Here is a 6,582-nt window from a genome sequence, read left to right on the forward strand (position 1 = left end):
GTAGGATTTTTTTAACCTTTGGCGAGTACTCGACGGCAGCTAAGCCCCCGAGTGGGAGGGTTGCTCACCACTCGGTAGGATTTTTTTAACCTTAGGCGAGTACTGGACTGTAGCTAAGCCTCCGAGTGGGAGGGTTGCTCACCACTCGGTAGGATTTTTTAAACCTAAGCAAGTACTGGACTGCAGCTAAGCCCCCGAGTGGGAGGGTTGCTCACCACTCGGTAGGATTCTTTAAACTTAGGCGAGTACTGGACTGCAGCTAAGCCCCCGAGTGGGAGGGTTGCTCACCACTCGGTAGGATTTTTTAACCTTAGGCGAGTATTGGACTGCAGCTAAGCCTCCGAGTGGGAGGGTTGCTCACCACTCGATAGGATTTTTTAAACTTAAGCGAGTACTGGACTGCAGCTAAGCCCCCGAGTGGGAGGCTTGCTCACCACTCGGTAGGATTTTACAAACTTAGGCGAGTACTGGACTACAGCTAAGCCCCCGAGTGGGAGGGTTTCTCACCACTCGGTAGGATTTTTTAAACTGAGGCGAAACAGATTCGCAACTAAGCCTCCGAGTGGGAGGGTTGCTCACCACTCGGTAGGATTTTTTAATCTTAGGCGAAATGGATTCACAGCTAAGCCTCCGAGTGGGAGGCTTGCTCACCACTCGGTAGTATTTTCTTTTAAACTTAGGCAAAACAGATTCGCAGCTAAGTCACCCACTGGGAGATTTCAGACGCAAATGAAAGCAACAACAATCGTTTAAGAGGACTGTAAAGCTCTTGTCTTTGATAAGAAAAATACAAAGGTATTTCTTATTACATTTTATTCGTATGAGTACTTAAGTGTAAAAGGGGCGGAGCAACTCCGCATTCCAAGCCCGTGGCTCATCCTTCTTATGCTCGACATTGTAAAGGAGGTATGCTCCGTTGTGGAGCACTCTGGTGACAATGAAGGGGCCTTCCCAAGCAGGAGCGAGCTTGTGTGGTTTCTGCTGATCCACTCGAAGAACCAAGTCTCCCTCTTGAAAGGCTTGACCTTTCACATTTCTGGCGTGGAATCGATGCAAGTCTTGCTGATAAATGGTCTACCGGATCAAGGCCATCTCTCTTTCCTCCTCTAGGAGGTCGACTGCGTCCTACCGAGCTTGCTCTGCTTCATCTTCAGAGAAGAGATCGACTCGTGGTGCATTATGAAGCAAGTCACTCGGTAGAACAGCTTCAGCTCCATAGACCAAGAAGAATGGAGTTCGGCCAGTCGACCAATTGGGAGTTGTCCTCAATCCCCAAAGAACTGATGGAAGTTCATCAACCCAGGCGCCCGCTGCATGCTTGAGGTCTCGCATTAGTCGGGGTTTCAATCCTTTGAGAATCAGGCCATTTGCTCTCTCTGCTTGTCCATTCGACTGGGGATGGGCGACTGAAGCATAGTTGACTCGTGTGCCTTGGGAGGCGCAGAAGGCTCTGAACTCATCTGAATTGAAGTTCAATCCATTGTCAGTGATGATGCTGTGTGGAAGTCCGTATCTGAACGTCAATTCTTTGATGAAGCTGACGACAGTACTAGCTTCCAGATTCTTGATAGGCTTGGCTTCAATCCACTTGGTAAACTTGTCGACTGCTACAAGCACGTGAGTGAAGCCGCTCCTACCAGTCCTCAACGGTCCAACCATATCTAATCCCCAAACAGCAAAGGGCCAGACGAGTGGAATGGTCTTTAGGGCTGACGCAGGTTTGTGGGACATATTGGAGTAAAACTGGCAGCCTTCACATCTGTCGACTATATCTTTCGCCATTTCATTTGTTCGTGGCCAATAAAATCCAGCTCGGTATGCTTTAGCCACAATGGTCCTAGAGGACGCATGGTAGCCACAGGTCACCGAGTGGATGTCATTGAGGATCGCTAGACCTTCTTCCGGGGTTATGCATTTCTGGCTGACTCCGGTTACACTTTCCCTGAACAGCTGTCCTTTTATCACAGTAAAGGCTTTGGATCGACGGACGATCTGTCGATCCTCTTCTTCATCCTCTGGGAGTTCCTTCATAAGGATATCGCAATGTATGGCACTGTCCAGTCGGGAGTAATAACCAAAATATCCATGATTAGGTCGACCACGGCTGGAATCTCGACTTCAGTCGGATCGATGGCACTCTTTGGCTGTGGGGGCTCTTCAGTGAAGGGATCTTCTTGAACCGAAGGTGTATGAATATGCTCCAGGAACACATTACTGGGAATGGCTTCTCTCTTGGAGCCTATCTTTGCTAAATCATCGGCTTCTTGATTTTTCAGTCGGGGTATATGATGGAGCTCTAACCCCTCAAACTTCTTTTCCAACTTCCTCACCGCGTTACAGTAGCCAGTCATGGCTGGGCTTATGATGTCCCCTCCTTCATCACTTGATTGACTACCAAATCTGAGTCACCATAGACCATGAGGCGACGGATGCCGAGTGAGATGGCCATACGTAACCCATACAAGAGTGCCTCATATTCTGCTTCGTTATTGGAGGAATCAAAGTGAATCTGGAGGACATATCTGAGCTTGTCTCCTCGGGGGGATACCAGTACCACCCCAGCACCGGAACCATTCAACATCTTGGAACCATCAATGAACATGGTCCAGTGCTCCGAGTGAACTTGAGTCAGCAGTTGTTGTTCGATCCACTCGGCGAGGAAATCCGCTATTGCTTGGGACTTGATAGCTTTCTTTGCCTCGAATTTGATATCTAAGGGAAGGAGTTCAATCGCCCACTTTGCCACTCGACCAGTTGCATCTTTGTTGTTCAGAATCTCTGATAATAGAGCGTCGCTGACGACTGTAATGGAGTGGTCAGAGAAGTAATGTGCAACCTTCTTCGTGGTCATATAAATCCCATAAACAAGCTTCTGATAATGTGGATATCTTTGCTTTGATGGAGTCAAAACTTCAGAGACATAGTATACTAGGCGCTGAACTTTGTAAGCTTTTCCTTCTTCTTCCCGCTCGACCGTAAGTACTGTACTGACGACTTGTCCAGTGGCTGCAATGTAAAGCAGTAAAGGCTCTTTGCTGATTGGAGCAGCAAGCACCGGCTGGGTGGAAAGCAGGGCTTTAAGCTCTGCAAATGTTGCATCAGCTTCAGGAGTCCACTCGAACTTATCTGACTTCTTCATCAGTCGGTAAAGAGGCAGTGCCTTTCCACTGAGGCGAGAAATGAATCGACTTAGGGCGGCCAAACAACTAGTAAGCTTCTGGACATCATGCACACACACAGGCGTTTCATCCGGAGTATGGCACCCACTTTCTCTGGGTTAGCGTCGATCCCTCGTTCGGAAATGAAAAAACCGAGTAATTTTCCGTCTGGAACTCCAAATGTGCACTTTGATGGATTAAGCTTGATATCATACCTTCTGAGGTTGGCAAAGGTTTCAACAAGGTCAGCCAGTAGGTCGGAACCTTTACGTGACTTGACCACAATGTCATCCATGTATGCTTCCACATTCCGACTGATCTGAGTGAGTAAACACTTCTGAATCATCCGCATGAATGTGGCTCCAGCGTTCTTCAAGCCGAATGGCATAGTGACACAATAGAAGCACCCAAATGGGGTGATGAAAGCTGTTTTTATCTCATCGGGTCCATACAGACGGATCTAATGATACCCGAAATAAGCGTCCAAAAAGGACAAACGCTCACACCCCGCAGTCGAGTCGACTATTTGGTCGATGCAAGGGAGAGGAAAGTGATCTTTCGGGCAGGCCCGATTGATATGTTTGAAGTCAATGCACATGCGAAGTGAGTCATCCTCCTTTGGGACCATGACAACATTAGCTAACCACTCGGAGTGATAAATCTTTCGGATAAACTCTGCTGCTAGAAGCCGAGCCACTTCTTCACCGATTGCCTTTCTCTTCTGTACGATAGACCATCGAAGATATTCTTTGACTGGTTTCACTTTTGGGTCAACTCACAAACGATGCTCAGCCAGTCCCCTGGGAACTCCTAGCATGTCAGAAGGTTTCCATGCAAAGATGTCCTAGTTCTCACGGAGGAACTGGATGAGCGCTTCTTCCTATTTGGAGTCGAGTGTTGTTGAAATGTGAGTCGGACCAGCATTGGGATTCGTTGGGTGAATATGAATCGGCTTCGTTTCACCGGACGACTAGAATGCTGAATCTGTGGCAGGCTTCTTAGCTCGCAACAAATCACTCGGATCTACATTTTTTGATACTCCTGCAATTCCACTACTGCCATCTGTGCATCGGCGATCTTTGAGCCCTTCTGGAAGCACTCTTCTGCCTTCTTTCAATTGCCAGTGATAGTGATCACCCCTTTAGGACTAGGCATCTTCAATTTGAGGTACACGTAACATGGCCGCGCCATAAAACGTGCATAAGCTGGCCTGCCCAGAATAGCATGATAAGCCCTCTGGAAATCCACAACTTCAAATGTCAACTTTTCTTTGCGGTAATTCTTGGAATCACCGAAAACTACATCAAGGGCGATCTGGCCGAGTGATGCAGCCTTCTTGCCAGGAATAACTCCATGGAAACTCATATTGCTTTCACTGAGTCTGGACATCGGAATGCCCATTCCTTTCAACGTCTCTGCATACAGTATATTCAGACCACTGCCACCATCCATCAGAACCTTAGTCAATCGAGTGCCTTCGACTACTGGGTCGACCACCAGCGCTTGCCTCCCAGGGGTGGCTATGTGCGCTGGGTGATCGGACTGGTCGAATGTAATGGCAGTCTGAGACCACTTCAAATAACTGGGTGTCACCAGAGCGACCATATTCACTTCTCTGTTGATGACTTTCAGTCGACTCTTACTCTCAACATCAGCGAAAATCATCAGAGTGGAATTGACGTGGGGGTAACCATCATCGTCCTCTTCCTCATCCTCAACTTTGTCCGCTTCCTTCTCCTTTTCCTTGGGCTGTTTCTCTCGGAATTGCTGTATTAGGAGTCGACACTGTCGAGTGGTATGCTTCGGGTAAATGAAATTACCCTCTTCATCTTTCTTGGTGTGAATGTGGCATGGTAAATCTAACACATCATTTCCATCTTGATCTTTTACTTTCTTGGGGTTCCACGGTCCTTTGGGTTTCCCTTTGAACTTTCCTTGAGTCACGGCTAAGGCTTCTCCAGGAGCAGCTGGCTCGGCTTTGCCCTTCTGCTTCCGACTGGAGTTCCCTCCTTCGGTTTCATGGGCGACTGTTTTGTGCTTGCCACTCCGGAGTCGGTCTTCCTCTTCACCATTGGCGTATTTGGTGGCAATCTCCATCATCCGAGTCAGAGTCATATCTCCTGTCCGACCGAATTTCAGATTCAATTCCTGATACTTAACGCCTTCTTTGAAGGCACAAATTGCTTGGTGATCTGACACATTCTCCACTGTATGGTGTAATGTGATCCATCTCTGGATATAATCTCTCAGAGTTTCATTTAGTTTCTGAAAGCAACACTGTAATTCTGTCAGCCCTGCTGGCCGTTTGCAAGTACCTTCAAATGTTCTGACAAATACTCGGGCAAGATCTTCCCAAGTATAAATACTACCAGGTGCTAACTGATTCAGCCACGCTCTGGCCGAGCCCTCTAACATCAAAGGGAGATGCTTCATGGCAACTTCATTGTTGCCACCACCAATCTGTACAGCCACTCGGTAATCCTCAAGCCAAGTGTCAAGCTTGGACTCACTAGTGAACTTACTGAATCCAGTCGCCAACCTGAAGTTGGAAGAAATCACTGCAGCCCTGATGGCTCTGCTGAAGCACTCTGGACCTGAGACATGCACTCTGTTGCTGGTTGGAAAATCTCTGTCGTGGCCTTCTCTGTGAGCTCTGTTTCTGTCGACCAGACCCTGAACGAGAATAGATCTCGCATCAAAGCCCGGTTCCCTGGGGTCGACTGGAATCCTTCGCCCAGCACTATGAGGACGTCTGTCATCATGCTGCTGAGGCACGTATGACCCACTCCTTGGGGGAGGCGTGAGCACTCGACGACAATCATCGTGATCGAGTCGGTGATCATACTGCTCGCGGTTTCTGTACTGATCTCGCCGGTCCCCACGTCCCTCACGCCTCGGGGGCGATCTCGGGTTGTGAGCCAACTGGACTATGTCTGCAACCACGGATCTGCTATGGATCTTATTCCGCGATTGAGATATTGTTGTATTCTGCTCTCCCGCTGCTCGGAGCAAAGCCCGGATCTGCACCAAACCTCGACCAGCTTCTGACTGGGAAGGTTGAATTGACTCCGCTATTCGGGCCGCAGCTGCGAGATTCTGGATCGGAGTTCGGTATACCTGAGTCGGAGGCAGAAAAAGTTGGCGTCGACTGGACTCGGGGATACGCTGCCGAGCACGCTCGTCGAGTGCGCGCTGGAGGTTCTCCAGTCGAGTGCGCTCAGCCAAGTTGGCCAGGCGCGCCTCCTCCAAGGCCTGGGCCTCAGGGGTTTCCCCAATGATAGGAGTGTGAAGCGCATCCATGTTCCGACGGCAAAGTTCTTCCCTCCGCTGCGAAGAGAGGGGTTCGGGACGGTACTCTTCATGAACATGCGACGAATCGCCACCCCCATCACCTCTGTCTTCACGGGTGAAGCCAGGAGGACTG

This window comes from Triticum dicoccoides, chromosome 2A (genome assembly GCF_002162155.2).
Source record: "Triticum dicoccoides isolate Atlit2015 ecotype Zavitan chromosome 2A, WEW_v2.0, whole genome shotgun sequence".
Taxonomy (NCBI): Eukaryota; Viridiplantae; Streptophyta; class Magnoliopsida; order Poales; family Poaceae; genus Triticum; species Triticum dicoccoides.